The 24,570-nt window shown below is 37.2% G+C and overlaps 1 protein-coding gene and 1 pseudogene across 7 annotated transcripts in view; one reads left to right on the top strand and one right to left on the bottom strand.

The window, feature by feature from the left end:
- Positions 1-24,570, bottom strand: part of NF1 (neurofibromin 1) — a 252,162-nt gene that overhangs the window by 201,242 nt on the left and 26,350 nt on the right. The window lies entirely within an intron of this gene.
- On the top strand, positions 525-1,032 carry LOC116859820 (annotated as a pseudogene).

Below are 24,570 nucleotides of genomic sequence, written 5' to 3'. Positions count from 1 at the left end.
GAATTTTCTGAGTGTTGAAACTTCTTATATCTTGACCATGTTGATGGTTACATGAATACATGCCATTTAAATGTCAAAACTCAGAATTAAGTTGGTATAAATTCAAAAGAGAGTGTTGTAACATTAGGATGTTAAATGTAATCCCCATGGTAACCACAAACAAAATAGCTGTAGAATACACAAAAAGGACATGAGAAAAGAATTTAAACATTCACTGCAAAAAATAAACACAAATGAAGACAGTAATGCAGAAAATGAGACCAAAAAAAAGCTAAGGGGTATAGGGTATAGGGGAGCACAATGATAGCAGTAAATTCTTATCAGTAACTATCTTATATGTGAATGGATTAAACTCTCCAATTAGAAAACAGACATTGGCAGAATAAATAAAAACACATGACCCAACCACACACTGCCCATAGGAGACTCACTTGAGATCTAAAGACACAAACAGGTTGAAAGTCAAAGGGTAGAAAAAGGTACTTCATGCAAACAATAACCAAAGAGAGTGGGGGTAGCTATACAAATTATCAGACAAAACAAACTAAGTCAAAACAAGTTACAAGGACCTTCCCCTCTCTTCCTCTGCACTGCCTGCAGAGGTGGCAGCCATCTCCTCCTAGGCATCATGGCCGCCTTCAGACCACTGGTGAAGCCCAAGATCGTTAAAAAGAGGACCAAGAAGCTCATCCAGCAGCAGTCAGACCGGTATGTCAAAATTAAGCGCAATTGGTGAAAACCAGGCATTGACAATAGGATGCACAGAAGATTCAAGGGCCCGATCTTGATGCCCAACATTGGTTATGGGAGCACTAAGAAAACAAAGCACATGCTGTCCAATGGCTTCGGAATTTCCTAGTTCACAATGTCAAAGAGCCTGAAGTGCTGCTGATATGCAACAAATCCTACTATGAAGAGATTGCTCACAATGTCTCCTCCCAGAACTGCAGAGCCACCGTGGAAAAAGCAGCCAAGCCGGCCATCAGAGTCACCAATCCCAATGCCAGGCTGCACAGCCAAGAAAATGAATAGACAATGTATGTGAACGTAATATTTGTTAATAAAACCACAAAGCTACCAAAAAAAAAGTTATGAGACAAAGAAGGACATTATATATTAATAAAAGGTTCAGTACAGCAAGGAGACATAATATTTAGACCATCAAAGTATAAGGAAAAACTGACAGAATTAAAGGGTAAATTACTTCTACAATAGCTGGAGACTTCAATACCCCACTCAAAATAATGGAGAAAACAGACAACTTAGGGACACCTGACCAGTGGTTCAGTCAGTTGGGTCTGCCTTTGGCTCAGGTCATGGGCGCAGGGTCCTGGGATTGAGCCCCAAGTCAGACTCCCTGCAAGCAGGGAGTCTGCTTTTCCCTCTCCCTCTGCCCCTCCCCATTGCTTGTGCTCTCTATCTCCCCAGTAAATAAAATCTCAAAAAAGAAAAAAAAAAAGGAAAAAATTAGACAACTTAAACTACAATAAGCCACTAGGCCCAACAAATATCACAGAACATCCTACCAAATAACAGAATACACATTCTTCTCAAGTACATATGGGACATTTTCCAGGATGACCACAAGCAGGTCAAAAAATTACATAGAAATAGTTTTTAAAAGATAGATATCATACAACATATCTTCTCTGACCACAATGGAATAAAGCTGGAAATTAGTAAACTAAAACTTGAAAATTCACAAAATTATGGAAATTAAACAATACGCTTTTTTAAATTCCAGTATAATTAACATTGTGTTATATTAGTTTCAGGTGTACCATGTAGTGATTCAACAATTCTATACATTATTCAGTGCTCATCATGATAGCTCTTACTCTTCACCCATTTCACCCAACCCCCCCACCTCCCCTCTGGTGACCATCAGTTCGTTCTCTGTATTTAAAAGTCTGTTTTTGGTTTGTAATTTTTTTTCTTTGCTCATTTGTTTTGTTTTTAAATTCCACACATGAGTGAAATCATATGGTATTTGTCTTTCTCTGACCAACTTATTGCACTCAACATTATACCCTCCAGCTCCATCCATGTTGTTGCAAATGGCAAGACTTCATTCTTTTTAATGGCTGAGTATATCCATGGGGTGTGTGTGTGTGTGCGTGTGTAGCACTTCTTTATCCATTCCACTATCAATGGACATTTAGGTTGTTTCCATATCTTGACTAGTATAAATAATGCTGCAATAAATACAAGGCACATATACCTTTCCAAATTAGTGTTTGTTTTCTTTGTGTAAATATCCAGGAGTGTAATTATTGGATCACATGGTAATTCTATTTTCAACTTTTTGAGAAACCTCCAAACTGTTTTCCATAGTGCCTATACCAGTTTGCATTCCCACCAACAGTGCAGGAGGATTCCTTTCTCTCCACATCCTCATCAATACTTATTGCTTCTTGTGTTGTTGATTTTAGCCATTTTGACAGGTGTCAGGTGATATCTCATTGTGGCTTTAATTTTCATTTCCCTGGGGCACCTGGGTGGCTCAGTGGATTAGGCTACTGCCTTCTGCTCGGGTCATGATCTCGGGGTCCTGAGATCGAGCCCCGCATCGGGCTCTCTGCTCAGCGGGGAGTCTGCTTTCCCCTTTCTCTCTGCCTGCCTCTCTGCCTACTTGTGATCTCTCTCTCTGTCAAATAAATTTAAAAAAAAAATCTTAAAAAAAAAAAAAAGAGTGTTAATTTTCATTTCCCTGATGGTGAGTAATGTTGAACATCTTTTCATGTGTCTGTAGGCCACCTACAGATCTTCTTTAGAAAAATGGCTGTTCATGTCTTCTGCCCATTTTTAACTGGATTATTTTAAACAATATACTTTTAAACAACTACTGTTTCAAGAAGAAATCACAAGAGAAATCAGAAAATACCAACAAATGAAAGTACATACAATATGCCAAAACTTGTGGGATGCAGTGAAAGCAGTGTTGAGGGGTAGGTTTATAGCTATAAACACTTAACATTAAAAAACAAGGAAGATTCCAAATCAACAATCTAACTTAACAACATAAAGAACTAAAAGAACAACAAGTGAAATCCAAATCTGGAGGAAAGGTAACAATATGAGAGCAGAGATAAAATAAGAATAGCAAAATAGGGAAAAATCAATGAAACCAAAAGTTGGTCTTTCAAAAATATCAACACAACTGATAAACCTTTGGCTAAACGGACTAAGAAAAAAAGGAAGACGACTCAGGTTAGCTGCACCTGGGTGGCTCAAGTGGTTGAGCATCCAACTCCTGATTTGGGCTCAGGTCATGAGCTCAGGGTTGTGAGAATGAACCCTGTGTTGGGCTCTGCACTCAGTGGGGAGTCTGCTTCTCTCCTTCGATCTCTGCCCCTCCCCCTACTTGTGCTCTCACTCTCTCTCTAAAAATGAGTAATTAAAAAAAATAAAACTCAAATTACTAAAATCAAAAAGTGGATACATTCTATAGGATGTAGTTCTATAGAACTTAAAAAAAAAGGATTTTAAACAGTGCTATGAACAACTGTATGCCAAAAAAAAAAAAACAAAACTGAATAAACTTAAATGAAATGGATAAATTCCTAGAAACACAAAACCTACCAAGGCTAAATCACAAAGAAATAGAAAATCTGAATAGACTTGGAGGCAAACTGAATCAGTGACCAAAAATCTCTCAACAAAGACCTGAACCTAATCATTTCACCAGTGAATTCTACCAAACATTTAATGAAGAACAGATCCTAATCCCTAAACTTTTCAAAAAAAAAAAAAAAAACCTGAAGAGAAGAAAATGCTTCCTAACTTATTTCTGAGGCCAGCATAACCCTGACACCAGAGCCAAAGATAGGAGAATATTAGACTGATTATTATAAATCCTGATGCAAAAATCTGCAACAAAATGTACCAAAATTCTGCAACATAGTAAAAGAATCATAAACCAAGACTAAATGGTATTTATTCTTAAAATGCAAGAATGGGTCAACATATGAAAAACCAATGCAATTTGCTACATCAACAAAATGAAGGGAAAAGACCACAGGTTTATCTCAACTGATGCAGAAAAAGCATATGACAAAATCCAAACACCATCTCATGATAAAAACACTCAACAGAGAAAAGGAATAGAAGGAAGCTACCTCAGCATAGTAAAATCCATATATGAAAAACCCACAGCAGACATCATACTCAATGGGGAAAGACTGAAAGCTTTTTTCCCCTAGAACAGGAACAAGGCAGGATGCCCATTTTCACCACTTGTACTAACACAGTACTCAAAGTTCCAGCCAGAGCAATAGGGAAGAAAAAAATAAAAGGCATTCATATTGTATAGTAAAATTATCTGTTCTGAGACAACATGATCTTATATGTAGAAAACTCTGAAGATTCCACCAAAAACAGCTGTGAGAACTGATAAAGGAAATCATCATAGTAGCAGGATAAAAAAAGCCAACACACAAAAATCAGTTGCATTTTATTTGTTTTCAGTTTTTTTTTAAGATTTTATTTATTTGAGAGAGAGGGAGAGAGAGAGAATGAGAGAGGGAGCATGAGAGGGAAGAAGTCAGAGGGAGAAGCAGACTCCCTGCTGAGCAGGGAGCCCAATGCACTACTGATCCCGGGACTCAAGGATTATGACCTGAGCCTAAGGCAGTTGCTTAACCAACTGAAACACCTAGGCATTCTCAGCTGCATTTTAGACACTAATAATGAACAATATAAAAAAGAAAGTAGGAAAACAATTCCACTTATAATAGCATCAGAAAGAATAAAGCACTTAAAAATAAATTTAACCAAGGACATGAAACTTATATACCGAAAACTACAAAACACTGCTCAAAGAAACAAAAGATAATATAAATAAACAGAAATATATCCTATGTTCATCCTAAGATTAGAAGACTTAATATTCTTAAAATGTCAATACTACTCCACAGTGACCTACGGATTCAATGCAGTCCCTATCAAAATCCCAATGACATATTTGGAGAAATAAAAGAACCCACCCTAAATTCATATGGAATCTCAAAAGACTGTGACTAACTGAAACAACCTTGAAAAAGATGAACAAAGCTGGAAGACATACACTTTCTGATTTGAAAACCTACACAAAGTTACAGTAATCAAAACATTGTAGTACTGGCATTAAGACAGATATACAGACCAATGGAATTGGTCTATTCTATTCCTTTGGTCTGTATGTCTGTCTTAATGACCTCACATACATGGTCAAATAATTTTTGACAAGGGTGCCAAGACCATTCAACGTGGAAAGTACAGTCTTTTTAAATTTTATTTTATTTATTTGAGAGAGAGAGAAAGAGCATGAGAGATCACAAGCAGAGGAGAGGGGCAAAGGGAGAAGCAGATTACCCGACAAGCAGGAAGCCCGACATGGGGCATGATCCCAGGACCCAAACCATGACCCAAGCCAAAGGCAGAAGCCCAACCAACTAAGCCACCTAGGTGCCCCAAGGACAGTCTTTTCAAACAAATGGACACTGGGAAAACTGGGTAACCACATGCAAAGGAATGAAATTGGACCCTTACCTAACACCATATACCAAAACTAACTCAAAATGGATCAAGGAAGACGGAAGATGGAAGACCTAAAGCAATAAAACCCTTCAAAGAGGAGCACCTGGGTGGCTCATTCATTGAGCATCTGACTCTTGATCTCAGCTCAGGTCTTGATCCCAGGGTCATGAGTTCAGGCCCTGCATTGGGCTACTAAGTGTAGAGCCTACTTAAAAAAAATTCCTTCAAAGAGAACACAGGGCAAAAACTTCATCACATTGCATTTGCTAATGATTTATCGGATATGATACCAAAGATACGGGTAACAAAAGAAAAAATAAACAAACTGGACTGCAAGAAAATTTTAAAATTTTGTGCATCAGAAGACACTATCCACAGAATAAAAAAGCAATCCACAGAATGGGAAAAAAATATTTTCAAATCCTATATCTGGTAAGAAATTAAGATCTAGAATACATAGAGAACTCCTAAAAGTAAGTAACAACAACAAAAAAACCAATTCAAAAATGGGCATAGAACTTGAATAGTCATTTCTCCAAAGATGATGTATATTAATAGCTAATAAACACATGGAAAGATGTTCAACATCACTAAACATTAAGGAAATGCAAATCAAAACTACAATGAGATACACCAACATACAACCATTTGTATGATTATTATCAAAAAAATAGAAAACCAAGAAGTGTTGGTAAGGATGTAAAGAAATAGAACCCTTGTGCACTGTTGGTGAGAATGTAAAAATGGGGGCGGGGGGCGCCGCCTGGGTGGCTCAGTCATTAAGCATCTGCCTTTGGCTCAGGTCATGATCTCAGGGTCCTGGGATTGAGCCCCACATCAGGCTCCCTGCTCAGCGGGGAGTCTGCTTCTCCCTCTCCCCTCTTCCTACTCTTGCATGCATGTGCTCTTTCTCTGTCTCTAACACAAACTAATTTTTTAAAAAGAATGTAAAAATGGGACAGCCAACATTATAGAAGTACCTCTGAAACATTTAGAACAGCATCACCACATGATCCAGCAATTCCACTTCTGGAACCTAACCAGTTGACTCTGAGATAATCATATATATACAAAAAATATATATACAAATAATCACATACGTACACAAAAATTGAAAGCAGGGTTCAAAGGCATATTTGTACAACCACATTCACAGCAGCATTGATAATAACTAAAACATGGAAGCACCCCAGTGCCCATTAACAGATAAATGGATAAGCAAAATGTGGTATATACCTACGATGCAATAAGGGGGGTAAGATTATTCTTAAGGGGGGAGATTATTCTGCAATATGCCATAACATGGATATACCTTGAAGATATTATGCTGAGTTAAATAAGCCAGTCACAAAAAGACAAACACTATACAATGCCACTTACATGAATTACTTAGGGTACTCAAAATCAAAAGAATGCATAATGGTGGTTGCCAGAGGTAAAGAAGGTGGAGAATGGGAAATTATTTTTTAATATGTACAGAGTTTCAGTCTTACAAGACAAAGAGTTATGGGGATGGATGGAGTAATGATTGCACAGCAATGTTAATGTATTTAATACCACTGAACAGTATACTTAAAAATGGTTAAGATGATAGGGGCGCCTAGGTGGCTCAGTCGATTAAGCATCTGCCTTCAGCTCAGGTCCTGATCCCAGGGTCCTGAGATCAAGTCCCACGTCAGGCACCCTGCTCAGCGGGAAGCCTGCTTCTCCTCCCCCGCCCCGCTTCCTGGCCGCTCATGTGTTCTCTTGCTCTCTCTCTCTCTCTCTCTCTCTCTCTCAAATAAATAAATAAAATTCTTAAAAAATAGAAAAATTTTTCAAAATGGTTATGATAAACTTTATATTATGTATTTTTTACCACAATAAAAAACAACCTGAGTGCACTCTTAAAAGGGTGAATGTAACTGTATACATTATATATTAATTTCTTAAAATCTGAGATCAAAGGATTCTGACAAAACACTTACTGAATATTTACCATGTGCCAGACAGCAATGTAGGTGTTGAACATAAAGATGAATAAATGTAACCTCCAGGTACCACTAATTCTGAAAATCTCTAATCTCACTTCTCTTCTCCCTGAATAAAGGTAGCTCCTCTTGGGCAACCATACGTATTCACTGACTATCCTGCTGATGACAAACGACTCTGATGAGTGCTGATGGCTTAAACAGCCCCAGACTATACACACCCTGTAGAATCCTCCCCTTTGACAGAGAAGGACTTTCAAATATAATGCGATGTCCCTCTCATCATTGTTATATTTTATGGCAAAAGATACTATGCAGATGCAATTAGGATACGTAACCAGTTGACTCTGAGGTAATCAAAAGGCAGATTATCCTGGATGAGCCTGCCCTAACCAGGTGAGCATAAGAGTCCTAAAGCAGCAAAAATGCTTTTTGTTGTCCTTGAAGAAGCAAACTACCATGCTGTGGGCGAAATGGCCACATGGCAAGGAACAACAAGCAGCCTCTAGGAGCTGAGGGCCTCAGTCCCCCAACTATAAGGACCTAAATTTCCACTAACAACCAGTGCCCTTGGAAGAAGACCCCAAGCCTCAGATGAGATTGAAGCCCTGACCAACATCTTCATTTCAGCTTGATGAGAACTGAGCAGAGAACTCAGCTAACCAATGCCCAGATTCCTGACCCACAGGAACTGTGAGATAATAATCTTGTATTGTTTTAAGCCAGTATGCTTGTGGTAGTCTATTACATGAAATAGAAAACTAACACAATTACCAAATGTGTTATTCAAACGCCTATTTGGTATCTCCATACAGGTATCTTATAGGCACTTCAAACTCAGTGTTTCTAATACTTAATTTATAATCTTCCTATCATGTTTCCTATCTTAAGAACAGCACCACAATACACCCAGTTTCTCATATCTGAGATCTGACAGTCATCTTTGATACCTCCTTTATTCTCTTCCTTTCATCCCCCTTTGGTCAGATTGATAAAAATGAAAAAAACTAGGCATGCACAACTCAGTTCTACCCTTCCTTACATGGGAATAGGCATGCCACAGAGTACAAGAATTTTCGTCTGTGTCAGTCAACATGCCAAGAGTTGATCAGGAACCTAGCCCTGCAGAAGGGAGTGACCAACGCTGACTAGGTGAGTAGGTCTACCCAACTCTGAAATTTAGATTTAGTTACTAAGCCCATTTGGGTCTCCAAAATATATATATATATATATATTTATATATATATAAAATGGATAAATGGATAAATATATATATATTAAATATATATATTTATTTATATATTAAATATATATATATTTATATATATATATAAATCATTAATAAAATATTTCATACATGTAAAATATGTAAATATACACATACATACGTACTATTATATGTTTGGGTTTATTCTATCAATATAAGTATTTTTATATGTCTATAAATTTATTTATGAATATTTCTATTTACATATTTTAATATTTATATTTTCATATATATTTTGCCTCCATCTTTATCCTTTTATTTTCAACTTGTTCAGAAACACATGGCAGGGCACCAGAAAATACATTCAGGCCCCCAAGCTCCCAAAAACAGCACTAAAATCTATGTAGAAGAAAAATTAGGGGGAAGTAAAGGACCAAGATTTTAACAGATAACGTGGTTAGGGAAAGCTCTCTGGCAATGTGACACTCTGAGCAGAGACCTAAATAATAAAGGAAGAATGGGAAGACCCATGCAAAGATCTGAAGAAGAGCATTCAAAGCAGCAGTGGCAGGTAAAATGGATCTGAAATTGGAATAAACATGAAAAGTTCAAAGCCTAGCAAAGAGTCCACTGTGGCTAAACCAAAGAAAATAAAAGATGAAAATGTAGGGGATGAGGTCAAAGAGAGAAGCAGGAGGGGTTCAGATCATGGAAAGTCTTATGGGCCATTTTAAGAGCTCTGAATCTGAGTTCGATAATGTGGCATATTATATTTTCCAAATATGGTCACAGTATCTCTCATCCCAAATGCAACAGGACTTTGCCACTCCCACACCAAGAATTGGAATCTATTTTTCCATTTCCTTGCATCTAGGCAGGTCTCATAATGGTTCTGACCAATAAAATATGGCAGAAAGGACACTGTGCCAGTTCCAGGCACAGCCCTTAACTGGTCTAACCATTTTTCTTTCCCTCCTCCTGGAAGGCAGCTGCCATGTAAAAAGTAATTACTCGGAGACCACCATGCTGTGAGAAGCACAAGCCACATGGAGAGATTCTGAAGAATAAGATGCCATGTGGAGAGAGAAGCCAAGAAGCCCTGGGGTGCCAGCCATGTGACTGAAGAGGTCATACTGGAAAGGATGCTCCAGCTCCAGACACCCCAGCCAACACCATGTGGGAAAGAGCTGAACCTGTCAAGGATTCCTGACTAGCAAAATTGTGAGCAAAATAAACAGACTGTTTTAAGCTACAAAGCTCTGGTATAGCTTGTTATGCAGTAACAGATAACAAAAAGAGAGGGGAAGATTCTGAAGGGATATAAACAAGGGAGTAACATAATCGGATTTATTTTTTTTTTTAAATAAGAGTTTTCTTGTGCTGTATGTTAGAAGACAATGTAGGCAAGAGAAGATGGTATTTTAAATTAGGCTAGTAAGGTAGAGGAGAAATAGTGAGCTGATATTATAACAGATTTGGAAGATGCGGATGCTTATTTAAAATGGCAAGGTTAGTGGCTCAGTTGGTTAAGCATCTGCATTCAGCTCAGGTCATGATCCCAGGATCCTGGAATCGAGCCCCACGTAAGACTCCCTGCTCAGCGGGGAGTCTGCTTATCCCTCTTTCTCTCTCCCTCTGCCTTTCCCCCTGCTCCTGCTCTCTATCTCCCAAAAATAAATAAAATCTTTAAAAATAAATAAGATAAAATGACAAGCTTATTCTGAAGCTCATCTGAAGGAATAAATTTGTGAGACTACCAAAGAAGGTTTTGAGAAACAAGAACAAGAGGCACCTGGGTGGCCCAGTCATTAAGAGTCTGTCTTTGGCTCAGGTCATGATCCCAGGGTGCTGGGCTGGAGCCCCAGGTTAAGCTCCCCACTCGGTGGGGAGTCTGCTTCTCCCTCTCCCACTTGCCCTGCTGGTGTTCCCTTTCTCGCTGTGTCTCTCTCTGTCAAATAAATAAATAAAATCTTTAAAAAAGAATAAACTCACTATAATGAAAAAAAGCACATACTGGGGTGCCTGGGTGGCTCAGTGGGTTAAAGCCTCTGCCTTCAGCTCAGGTCATGATCCCAGGGTCCTGGGATCAAGCCCCACATTGGGCTCTCTGCTCAGCAGGGAGCCTGCTTCCCCTTCTCTCTGCCTGCCTCTCTGCCTACTTGTGATTTCCCTCTCTGTCAAATAAATAAATAAAATCTTAAAAAAAAAAAAGCACATACTAATTATAGTCATAGAACAGATACTAGAATGTACAGAGGAATTTAATATGATAAAGATAATACTTCAAATCAGTGGTAAAAGAATGAGTTCACCAGTAAATCATTACCAACTCAAGGATCCATCTGAAAAAAAATAACTCATACCAAATTTTAAAGTACATTGGGGCACCTAGATGGCTCAGTCAGCTAAGTGTCTGACTCCGTTTTGGCTCAGGTCATTATCTCAGGGTCCTGGGATCAAGTCCAGCACTGAGCTTCGTGCTCCTTGGGAAGTCTGCTTAAGATCCTCTCTCTCTCTCTGCCCCTCCCCTTGCTCGTGCTCTCTCTCTCAAATAAGTAAATAAATCTTTTAAATAAATAAATAAAAGTGTGTATATGTACACATATGATTAAGAACCTCTGGTAAAGAAAAGAAAGCCATAAAACTATTAGGAAAAATACTGAAGATAATTGTATAATACTGGGGAAATTTTTCTAAGCAAGGCAAAATCCAAAAAATACTAATATATTTGCCTACATAAAAATGTTTAAATGCTGCATTAAAAAGAAGACACTAATGACAAAGAAAAACACAAGTAACAAACAGAAAGTAAAAGAATGTGCAACAACTAGGGCCGAAAAAGTTTACATAACTAATGTAAAACATTATTATATATACTAATAAGACTACTCCATGGAGAAACTGTCGAAGAAATAGGAAGTAATTTACAGAAGATGAGTGATCGATAAGTATATGAAAATATGTTTTCATTAATAATTTTAAAAGTGTAAAAGAAAATCAGACCATTATGAGGACTCTACATTTTTCCAAAATAACACTAAGTACTATTAAAACACATAATAAGAAAATGACTATGCCTGGGGTAGGTATTTAAATAAAAACAAAAACAAAAATTTGAACACAGTAATAAAAAAAAAAAAAAGATAAACTAATTACACTTCAGAGGTAAGAATGAGAGGATTTTTTTCCTTTTCTTTTACTTTTATTTAGTTTCTCTTATTTTCAATCGGCACATATTACTTTCCCAAATGGGAAAAAGTAAGTTAAAACTATTTTTTAAACACTTCATGCTACCTTAAATAAATCTTTGGATGGGGCACCTGGGTGGCTCAGTGGGTTAAAGCCTCTGCCTTCAGCTCAGGTCATGATCTCAGGGTCCTAGGACCGAGCCCCGCATCGGGCTCTCTGCTCAGCGGGGAGCCTGCTTCCCTCTCTCTCTCTCTACCTGCTTCTCTGCCTGCTTGTGATCTCTGTCAAATAAATAAATAAAACCTTAAAAAAAAAATCTTTGGATAGATATTATGGCAGAAATTTAAAGGGTCTAAACTACATGAAAAAGAATCACCTTTTAATAATGATCCATATTAACAAACTGTTAGCAACTTAAGATACAAGATTTCAACAAATAAGATTTAGCAAGAAAAGGCATAACATTAAGCAAAACACTGTGAACAATGGATAATTTGTTTCTAGCAGCACTCAGAAAAATTTTTCAAAAGGTCACAGGCTAGAATTTTTGCCTCTGTGTACATTTAAATCAGTTTCTAAAAGGCCCCTCACACCATGATGGGGTTGAGATGACGTTAAAATTCACTTAATATAGGTTTTCCAAAATAAGTCAATCAGAGAAAGACAATTATCATCTGATCTCACTGATATGAGGAATTTGAGAAACAAGATAGAGGATCATAGGGGAAGAGAGGGAAAAATGAAACAAGATGTAACTAGAGAGGAAGACAAACCAGTAAGAGACTCTTAATCTCAGGAAACAAACTGAGGGTTGCTGGAGGAGAGGGGGTTGGGAGGATTGAGGTGCTGGGGGATGGACACTGGAGAGGGGTTGTGTGCTATGTGCTATGGTGAGTGCTGTGAACTGTGTTAGACTGATGAATCACAGACCTGTACCCCTGAAACAAATAATACATTATACATTAATTTAAAAAATTCACTTAATATAAGTTTTCAACTAAATGAGAGAAAAAACACAAAGAAAAACATCACACTGTGCAAAGAATGACAAAAAATATTAGGGGAAAAAAAGACCCATAAGGTCTAGATACCAAGTAACAAACATAAATAAAAAAAAAACGTATAAACTTTCATACTGGTTTTACTGACACATTTCCTGAAGTAACCGCCACACCATTGGTATGTAATATGACTTTATATGGCACCTAATGAACTTTAAAAATGTTAAGTATTACATTCATTTTAACAGGCTATAATTATCACATCAAACTGATGATTACAAAGATATTATACCTTTGACAAAGCTAAGTGAAAAAGGTAAGCCAACTTAAAGCTGTAAAGTGAGGTAAATGATACAGTATGTGGCTAAAATGACAGTACACAAAGGATTAAAGTTAGGGAAATACTGTGATAACGTTCTGACATGTAAAAACCAAGCTCATAAAGCAGATGAATAAATAACCAACTGTTGCTACTGTTTTTAATATGGACGCTATAAAGACTGGGGGCAAGGAGATAAGCATGGACCCAAACTAGTCTTCCCAAGAAGTGAATTCCAACATCACCCTCCCCTAAACACTCCTTGCTTTTAATTTCTTCCCTTCCTACTATGCTGAATTTACAGATTACCCAAGTTTTTCCATATGCAGAAGTCCCTGATTCACAAATAAAGAACCTATTTATACCAAAAGTCCCAACCACTCACGAAGCTCCAAAAGCAGATCCCCAAAGGCCCTTTCCGGTATCTCCAGATATCAACTACCACAACGGGAAGATTCGTTCCTGTCAAACATAAACTTGGATCAATTGTTACCATAAAAAATGCTGGCTCTTCACCTTCTCCTCCTCTCCCTTCCCTTCAGTATAGTAATTCAGTGCAAAAGCCATCAGGAGGGGCAGAGCAAGGTAGACATCTCTGTGTGTTGGGGCAGAAGGGGACATAGGAGTCAGAGCGGAGTGAATAAGGCACTCATGTGGAGGAAAGGCAGCATGAGCAGGGTGAAAAGGCTGTACAGATGCAAAAAGCAGCCCAGCAAAGAGTGTCAGAACCAGAATAAGATAAAGAAAAGACTCCATGGAGAGGGTAGCCAGGCATAGGATATCTGAATCCAAGCATGGTGAGAAGGGTAGACATGTAGGACAGCAGACCACATAGGGTGTCAGAGTCCAAATAGGATAAGGAGGGTGTCCATAATGAGGATAGTCCAGAACTGGATGTCAAAGCCAAGACAGTGGGGCCCAGCAGAGGGTGTTGGGCTATCCTGGACTTCTGCATGATGGGAAGGGGGATGTTCTAGCAGAGAGTCAGAGCAGGGTGAGAAGGATGTCCACACGGGAAGCAGCGGAGGGTAGAGAATATGAGTCTGTGCAAGGCAGAAGGGAATCCACACAGGGTGGGGGTGGTATTTCAGAGATAACAAAGGGTGTCACAGAAAGCAGAATAAGGAGGGCATCTGTTGCACTTAGGAGCAAGTGGCAGTGGTGAATGACAGTGATGCAAGATCAGTTACATAAAAGGGGACTGATCAAATAAGTAAACATTAAGAATAAATGAGAGCCAGGTTTCTTTCTGTCCAAGAAGTTACAAATAAAGAAAGGGAAAAAAGTATAAAGAACCCTTTGGTGTTAAACAAAGATTAGAGATTGTGTGAACACAATTTTCAATATAGAGAAATACAAAAATAAATACTAGTCAAAATATTGTACACATACAGAGAGATGGACAGGAACACATAATTCTGTTCCCCAGTTCACTCCATTGAGAAAACTCAGAAACAATGACAACTCCACAGTAATGAGTACACCTAGCCATCAGATCTTGGTTTCTAAACACCACTCTCCTTTAAAAAGAACCAGGGCTCCTCAGAGAAATAGCTGATTCCAGTCCTGAAACACAAGGAAAGTTCTGAGAAGCCTGGAACATTCTGTTATGCCAAAAAGAAAAGACATGCTCAAAGAATAATGAAGCTATGTCAAAAGGACACAGAGGCTAGACTGAAGGAGTTCTCACCAGCCAAATTATGGAACAACTTGAGCATGAAAACAAATAATGATAAAGCAGATTATCATCCACTGAATAAGAGAAACAATTAGTCTGTACTCACAGGAATACTTGAATAAACTGAAAGCTTGATGCAGAATGGGATACTTACATAGCCTCTAAGCACCCCCATACAATGTGTGTGTTTATAAAGGGAAAAGAGTAACCTAACAATGGAGAAGCCTGGCTCATCATCTTAATCAAGTGATCAAAATTAGCATCACTGGTAATGAAACAATCTAAATTGTGCCATCTGACAGGATACAATAACAACATAGCATTGCATCTGAAATATTCCTATCAAATATACATAACATAAATGTAATCAGGAGGACATGTTAAACAAACCCAAACTGAAGAATAATCTACAAATCTACAAAACAGATGATACAGTCTTCAAAACTTGTTAGGGTTACTGGGGCACCTGGCTGGCTCATTCTCCTGAGTACATAACTCTTGATCTTGGGATCATGAGTTCGAGCCCCACATTGAGCACAGAGATTACTTAAAAAATAAAAAAAAATAAAAAATCAAGTGCTAGGGTTATTAAAGTCAAAGAAATACATACTGTTGCAGAATAAAAGTGACAAGAGACCTGACATAATGTGATTCTAGACTGGATCCTTTTGATATAAAGGGCATCCTTGGGACAACTTGTGAAAATTGAATGGGGGCTGAAAATGAGATGGTAGCAGTAACACATCAACGTTAATTTCCTGATTTTTGATAGGTGTATTGTAGGTAATGAAAACACATTTTAATTTGCAGGAAAGACAGTGAAGTATTCAGAGGTGACAAGGCATCATCATATCAGCAACTTTACACTCAAATGGTTCAGGAAAAACATTCTTTGTGCTTTACTGCAGCTTTTCTAAAAGTTTATGATTTCTTCAAGATTTAAAGAAATATTTAAAAATTCTGGTTGATTTCTAATTCAATCAACATTTGTTAAACAGGTTTTGTATAGAAGGTAGGAAGAAAACCTAGAACTATTTACAGCAGCAATTCTGTAAGGAGAAAAATTACCCAAGTTCTACACAAACTTACAAAGTGAAGTAAGTATCAGCATATAACCCATTCATTGATTGGGGGTTGTTAGTGATATTTCAGCTTTCCAAAATATGATGCTACAAAATAATTTTGTTCCTAAATTCAAACAAAAGTCTCCTGGTTTTTAGTTTATGGAGAAGGTCTATCTCTGTTCTCTATCCTTAAATGCTAAAAACCAGCAATCATTTATTCTTTAATGTAACACCTAACTAATGACAACCACATATAAGTAAAATCAAATATACTTTCAAATAACACTTTTATTTACTTTATTCACTTTTCCTTGAAGACTTAAAACCATGGTAGTATCACAATAAATGTAATAATATCACACACATTATTACAAAAGACTGAGATTTATAATCTAACAGGATCTACAATATGTAAGTATCTAACCCCATTTTCTGTTAGGTTGAAAGTACTATCTCATGAAAACCCTGAGCTCTTTTTTTTTTTTTTTTAATAAATCTGGGAAACAGAAAAAGGACAAGGAAGATAGATAAGACAAGAAGAAAAGACTATCAAAAATGCCAGTGGGATATGTCAGTTTCCAACAGAAACAACATTACAAATATTAATCAAGTCCTATTTTAAATGAGAAAAAGTTGATACCACTGATGAAGTGTGGAACAGTCAGTCTCCAAGATGGCTCCCAATGACCCATACTTCCTGATATTCACGGCTCCCCACGAGGATTGGTCATCCTAACGACTAGAATGTGGCAGAAATAATAATATGTCTCTACCAAAATTAGGTTATCAAAGACAAAGGATTTCATCCTGGACTGGCTTGTGTTCTCATTTTCTCTGTCTGTCTCTATCTCTCTCAATCTCTCTCTCTCTCTCTCTCTCTCTCTCTCTCACACACACACACACACACACACACCCACCCCACCTGCCCTAGAGGAAACCAAAACAGAATGTCGTGAGGACACTCAGGCCACCTATGGCAAGGCCCTCGTGGCAAGGAATTAAGGCCTCGAGCCAAGAGCCAAGAGCCAAGCAAGTGAGCTTCTTCTGAAGTGCATCCTCCCCCCAGTCAAGCTTTTGGATGCTTGCAACCCCAGGCAACGGCTTGACTGCAGCCTCAGTAAAGACCACGAACCAGAAGCACACAGCTAAGCCACTTTTCCATTCCTGACCCAAAGAACTGTGTGATAATAAATATCTGTGGTTTTAAGCTGCTAAGTTTTGAGGTAATTTGTTTCACAGCAACAGATAACTAATGCACTGTGGGTTTAATGCTGGAGGGCTAGAGAGGACCAATCACAGACTCCCGCCACCCGCTAGAGAAGAAAAACTAAGACTTTATCCTCACAGATCCTTGCTGGCCACAGAAAAGGCATATGACAAGGATAATATTTACATTCTAATCAAAAGGCCACTTAAAATTCCACTAAAGAAATTCCTTAGTAAGGAAAAAAAAAAAAAAAAAGCATATTCTTGTACCTGAAGTCAATATATCCTTCCCTGCCTCTAGGTTACCCAGAATTTCTAGAACCCATTTCAGATATTTTTGAAAAGAGACTGAGTACTTCCTATGCATCAAGCACCATATGGTGTGTTAGAGAAAAAAACTGAAGAAGGTAAGTATTATCTCTGGCGAAGCAATACTTTTCAAACACCAAAATTCCTATGAGAATTTTTTTTTTTTTTTAGTAATAAGTGATTCTATGGATATGTTGTTTTACCATACTGTTGACACAAAACTTTTATCTTTATAAATTAAATGCTAGAGGTCTTCTAGTTGATCATCCAATACGATAATATTCCTATAAAAAAATAACATTTATTGAGCACAAATACCAGCACTAAACACTCTATATACCTCATTTAATCTCATAGTTACCGGTATCCTGATTAATCTCTTAGTCTCATTTTCTGCCACTCTCCTCTCATTCTCCTACCCCTTTCCTAATTCATACTTCCAGAGATGCCATTCCTGAACCCCAGACATCTCCCATACATGCTCTGTGAGCCTCCTTGACCTCTCCTATATGGTTCTTAAAGCACCTATAATTAAATAACCAGATGACCTTAATATTCATCCTCATACAAGAATGCAAGTTCAATGGGAGTAAAGAAGGAATCCTTCTTATAACCTGTTTTATCCCTCAGGGTTAGGAGTTTTAAAAGGCAATTAATAAATGCTTGCTAAATAAAAGAATGAACTAGTAACAGCAACTTCTTTATTATCTAATGGCAGTGTGCCTTAAACTATGGTCCAAGAACAACAGGTGGTCCTTGCTATAGTTTAGTGATGTTTAGAGGAGAAAAAAACACAATCAACCATTTCCTTTATGTTTTAGAAACTTGAACCATAAAACACTACTTCCACAGTAATTCTGCTACTTCCTAAATGAGTGAAAATTTCCATACCAAAAACCAGTCTCTTCCCTCCCACTAGCTCTCAGAAACCTGGAACCAGACATGTATCATCCCAGGTAAGTAAATGGGCAGTATTTTCCTGGAGAAACTGAATGCCCCAAGAAAACACCTGCACTTGGAGGCCTTCTAACAATAAAACTAACTCACCATCAACCCACACTTACAGTAAAGCCCATGCTCATGAGCTTCCAATTTCCTCACATTTAAGAGTAAATGTTTAAAATGAGAACAGAGAGCCTAGACTCACCAGATAGAAGGCCCGCTAACAGATAAGAAAAGGAAAGAAGTAAACATACACAAATTAATTTTGAGAATAAAGACAATGCAGTAATGAGAAGAAACGTTCCTCACACACTCACTGTTAATTATTAACATCCTAAAAGACATTAGGAAAGATTTTAAAGGATGCTATTTTAGAAAGGAATAGAGACCAAGTGAGAATAAAGAACATCTACGAAGTTAAATATGACTGTCACAAGTCCTCAACAGCACTTCCAAGTTCAGTGGCTTGTTAGAAAAACTCATGGGACTCAACATATAGTCATATTCACAGCTATGACTTACTAGAGTTAGAAAAATAAAAAGCAGAATCAGTAAAAGGAAAAGGTGCAAGGTCAGAGGAAACCAGACACCAGCTTCCAAGAGTCCTCTCCCAGTGGTGTCAGACAGGCCATACTAAATTCCTCCAGCAACGATGTGTGACAGCAAATGTGAAATACTGTCTACCATGTAAGTTCAATAGAAACTTGATGATCAGGCTTTATAATGGGGGTACCCTCTGCCTAACATACATGGACATTCCAGACAACCATATGGAAAGCAGATAATCAGCATAAATCATCTTGGCATAGTTTAAGCACACAGAATAGCACAAGGAGCCATTCTAATCAAGGAATGGTGGGAACTCTTCCAAACTTCAAGTTCCTAGACACCAGCCAAAGGTCATCCTTGCAAGGAAACCTTTTTTAAGGATAACTTTCTCTGGCCAGTCACGTTAACCCTGCACAGACAGATAAAACATTAAACAGTTGGAAGATAAAGTTTAAACTCTCTCCAAGAAAAAGAACAAACAAAAACACGATGTGAGGGAAAAGGCTTTAAAAATTACATGATTGGGGCATCTGGGTGGCACAGTCGGTTCAAGCGTCCAACTCTTGGTTTCAGCTCAGGCCGTGATCTCAGGGTTGTGAGATAGAGCCCCATGTCAGGCTCTATGCTCAGTGCAGAGTCTGCATGAGATTCTCTTCCCTCTCCCCTTACCCCTCCCACTCATGTGCTCTAGCTCTCACTCTCTCTCTCTCCCTGCAATGAACAAATAAATCTTAAAAAAAAAAAAAAATTACATAATCAGTCAACTCTAACAGGAAAAATAAATGGGGAGAAATAAAGAAATGAAGATGAAAAGAAGAAATTACTAAAGAAATAATGTAAGAAATATCATCTTTAAGGTAATGACAATTACTGGCAACTAAATTTTTAACAATGGTAGAGCTCAAAGAGATAGTTAACAAAACAAAACAAAAAGATAGTTAACATACTGAAAGAAAAACAATGCTTAAAATTCTACAGCTCCAGCAAAACTGTCTTTCAAGAATAAAGGGAAGGGCCACATTGGTGGCTCAGTTGTTGGGTGTCTAACTTCGGCCCAGGTCAGGACCCCAGGGTCCTGGGATGAAGCCTCATATCATGCTCCCTGCTCAGTGGGGAGCCTGCTTCTCCCTCTCCCACTCCCCCTGCTTATGTTCCCTCTCTCACTGTGTCTCTGTCAGATAAATAAAATCTTAAAAAAAAAATAAAGGGGAAATAAAGACCCTTATCCTGCAACAGACCTTCATCAAAGGAAATTCTAAAAAATGTGTTTCAGGCCAGAAGACAAATGAATCCAGAAAGTCTGAGATTCAATGGAAAAACACTGAAAAAGTTGGACATGTAAAAGGTACTTAATAAAATGGCAGAAGTGAATTCAAATATACCAGCAATCACAATGAATATAAATGGGCTAAACCTTTTGCTTAGAAGGAAAAAAAAAAAAAAAACAAAACTTTGGTTATATATGTGCTATATATAACAAACATAAGAGCACAGAAAGACTGATGATCAAAGAATTAAAAAATGATCTAACAAGCAAACATAAAACAAAAGAAAATGAAACAAACTTTAGAAAAAGCACTAGAAGTAAAAGTACTACAGAAGGATATAAAATTCAAATCACCTGGAAGATATTTTAAACCTCTATGTACCTAATAATACACACCCACCCCAAAACTGACACATCTACAAGAAAAAGTTACAAATCTACAGCGAAAGTTTTAATATAAATCTCTCAGTAATAAGATCTAGCAGACAAAAGAAAAATCGATCAGAATTCAGAATAGTTGAACTGCTTAATTAATAAACCTGATCGAATGACATATGTAAAAATCAAATCCCAAAACTATGACTACACACTAACCTCAAGAACACATGAAATCTCTACAAAAACAGAGCTGTGTGTTTGGATAGTCAGACTCCAAAGTGACCCCTAATGATCCCTGATTTCTTCTATCCATGCCTTGCATAATCCTCTCCCATCCTGTGTATCCGAGTTTTTCTGCATGATGAATATAACACGGCAAAGGTGAAGGTATGTCACTTCCAAGGGTCATAAAAGACTGGCTTCTGCTTCTCTCAGATCACTAACTCTGGGGGATGCTAGCTGCCATGTCACAAGCAGCCCTACGGGGAGGCCTATGAAGAAAGGAACAGACCCCTTTCTGCAAACAGCTAACAAAAAATGGAGGCCTCCTGCTACACATGTGTAAATGATAACCTTGGAAGCAAATCTTCCAACCTCCATCAAGCTTTCAGATTACTGCAGCCCCAGCCAAGAGCTTGACTGGAACCTCATGAAAGACTCTGAGCCAGAAACACCTAACTAAACTGCTACTGAATTTCTGAGGCTCTGACATTTTATGAAATAATGTCTATTGTCCAAAACTGCTACATTTAGGGGAATCTGTTATATAGCAATAAATACAATAGCAATAATACAGTGTTAACATTGTAACATGTTCGCATTAGCCCATAAAGCTAAATTCAAGTTTGAAAGTACTGGCATCATAAGACCCATATTCACTGGCCACAATACAATTAAGACAGAAATTAATAACCAAAAGAAAACTAGGAAAACTTATGAATATCAAGAAACTCTGGCTGAAAGAAGAAATCATAATGGAAAGCAGAAAATATTTAGAATTAAGAAATATTGAGGGGCACCTGGGTGGCTCAGTGGTTTAAGCCTCTGCCTTCAGCTCAGGTCATGATCCCAGTGTCCTGGGATCGAGCCCCGCATCGGGCTCTCTGCTCAGCAGGGAGCCTGCTTCCCCCTCTCTCTCTGCCTGCCTCTCTGCCTACTTGTGATCTCTCTCTGTCAAATAAATAAATAAAATCTTTAAAAAAAAAAAAAAAAGAAATACTGAAAAGCTAATTATAAAAACTTGTGAGATATAACTAAAGTAGTATTTATTTACTTTTTAAATTTTATTTATTTATTTACTTGACAGAGAAAGACAACAAGAGAAAGAGCACAAACAGGGGGAGCAGTAGAGGGAGAGAGAGAAGCAGGCACCCCACTGAACAGAGAGCCCGATGTGGGGCTTGATCCCAGGACCCTGGGACCATGACCTCAGCCAAAGGCAGATGCTTAACTGACTGAGCCACCCAGGCGCCCCTAAAGCAGCATTTAATAAATTTATGGTTTTGTATACTTATAGTCATAAATATTCAAAATAAGCTTATATACAAACTCAGAAAGTCAAAAAACTACCTTACAACCATTAGTATAGCAATTATCAAAAAGCAAAACAAACACACACACACACACACAGAAAACATGTTGTTGAAGATGTGGAGAAACTGAAACTCTTGAATACCATTCATGGAAATGTAAAATGGTGCAGCTGCTAGGAAAACAGTATGGTGATTCCTCAAAGAATTAAAAACAATTACCATGGGCAGAGGTCAATGGAGTACTATTTTCCTTAAAATTTTACCTTAAAAATAAAATTGACAATGGTGATCAACAACAAAAGATGGTGACCAACAACAAAATATAATTTCTGTATGATCCAACAATTCCACCTAAGGATATACACCCAAAAGAACTGAAAGCAGGGTCTCAAAAAGATATCTGTACACCCATGTTCAGAGTAGCATTATTCACAATAGCCAAAAGGTGAAAGCAACCCACGTGTCCATCAACAGATGAATGGATAAGCAAAACATCAGATATGCATTCAATGGAACATTATTCAGCCTTAAAAAAGGAAATTCTCACACATATTACAGCATAGATGAACCTTGAAGACATTATGTTAAATGAAGTAAGAAGTCAACAGAAGACAAATACTGTGTGATTCCACTTGTATGACGTACCCAGAAAAATCCAATTTAGAAACATAGGAAGTAAAATGTTGACTGCCAAAGGCTAGGGTAGGGAACAAATAAGGAAAAAGTCACTTAATGGGTATAAAATTTGACTCTGCAAGATGAAAAGAGTTCTGGAGACTGGACGCAAAACAATGTGAATGTACTTAACACTACTGAACTATTCACTTAAAAATAGTTAAGATGGTAAATCTTACATATATCTTACAATTAAAATTTGAAAGTCAGGAAAAAAGAATAGTAGAACAAACCCAAGGAAGAAAAAGGATAAGAGGGATTAACAAAACAAAAAACAAGCAATAAAATCAACAAAGGTTAAAAATTGTGTTTTTGAAAATACAAATGAAATACAAAAACAGGAAAAAAAAAATCAAGGCAAAGTAAAGGAACAAATAAACATTAGGAGCAAAAAACAATATAGTTTCAGTTCCCACAGATTAAACAGATTAGAAAGAGATATCATGAACAACTCCTGAACTGAAATGGACATTCTCAGAAAAATACAATTTATCAAAACACATTTAAGGAAAAAAAAAAAATCAGAACAGACAATTCAAGAACTGAAATCAGTGGTTTAAAATTTCCCTCCAAGAAAGTACTAAGTCCAGATGGTTTTTTGGGGGAATTCTGCCAAACTGTGAACCAACACAGAATTCCAACACTATATAAACATCCAAAGAACATAAAAAGATAAGTTCCCCCAATTGATTTTATACAGCTAGAATAACCTTGATATGGAAACCAGACAACAATGATATAAGGAAAATTACAACTCATTCATAAACACAAAAGCAAACATCTTAAACAAAATATCAGCAAATTTAAGTCAGCAATTTTTAAAAAATTATACATTTCTCCCAAGAACTACCACAGGAACCCAAGGTTAATGTGATGATTAGAAATCAGAAAATGATAAAATAATGATAAACAGTATAAACAAACTCAAGAAAAATTACACAATTACCTCAATGAAGACTGAATAAGCATTTGATAATACTAAATATCTTCAAGAATTTTTTCACTTAGCAATTTAGAACTTCCTTAACTTAATAAAAGCACTTATTTTTTTAAGATTTTATTTTCTTTATTTTATAGAGCAATCAAGCAAAAGTGCACACAGAGGTGTTGGTGGAGAGGCAGAGGGAGAGGGAGAGAATCCCAAGTAGACTCCAGCAGAGCCAAACCCAGGGTAGAGTTCTATCAACACCTGAGCTGAAATGGAGTCTGATGCTCAACTAACTTTGCCACCCAGCCATCCCTAAGAGCATTTTTTTTACACTTACAAATATTTATATATATTATATTTAACAGTAAAATAATAAAAGTTTTCTTTTTAAGATCAAAAACAAGGGGCACCAATGAAAAACAAGGAATGATAACACACCAAAAATAAACTACAAATCATAAAAGACTGATAAACTCAGCAATATTAAAATTAAGACCATTAATCATTAAAAGATACATGAAGAGGATAAAAAAATCCAATCATAAATTGAGAAAGATATTTACAACATGTAATTATCAAGAATTACATATAAACCATATAAAAATTACTGTGAATGAATCAATCAGGAAAAGTCAAACAATCCAGATAGAAAAAAAGAGCAAAAATGTATATAAACATATCTCAGAGAATAAGAAACAGTCCAAGAGTACATGAAAAGAAGCTGAACCTCACTGGTAATCAAGGAAATACAGATTCAAATTACAATACTATACCACTTCTTACCCACCAGATAAATAAAAATTAAAAAGACAGACCATACCAAGCATTGGCAAGGACAC

Source organism: Lontra canadensis, unplaced genomic scaffold (assembly GCF_010015895.1).
Source record: "Lontra canadensis isolate GAN:19392208 unplaced genomic scaffold, GSC_riverotter_1.0 scaffold163, whole genome shotgun sequence".
Classification (NCBI taxonomy): Eukaryota; Metazoa; Chordata; class Mammalia; order Carnivora; family Mustelidae; genus Lontra; species Lontra canadensis.
The sequence above is the reverse complement of the archived record's forward strand: the minus strand, read 5'-3'. Positions and strand labels throughout refer to the sequence as shown.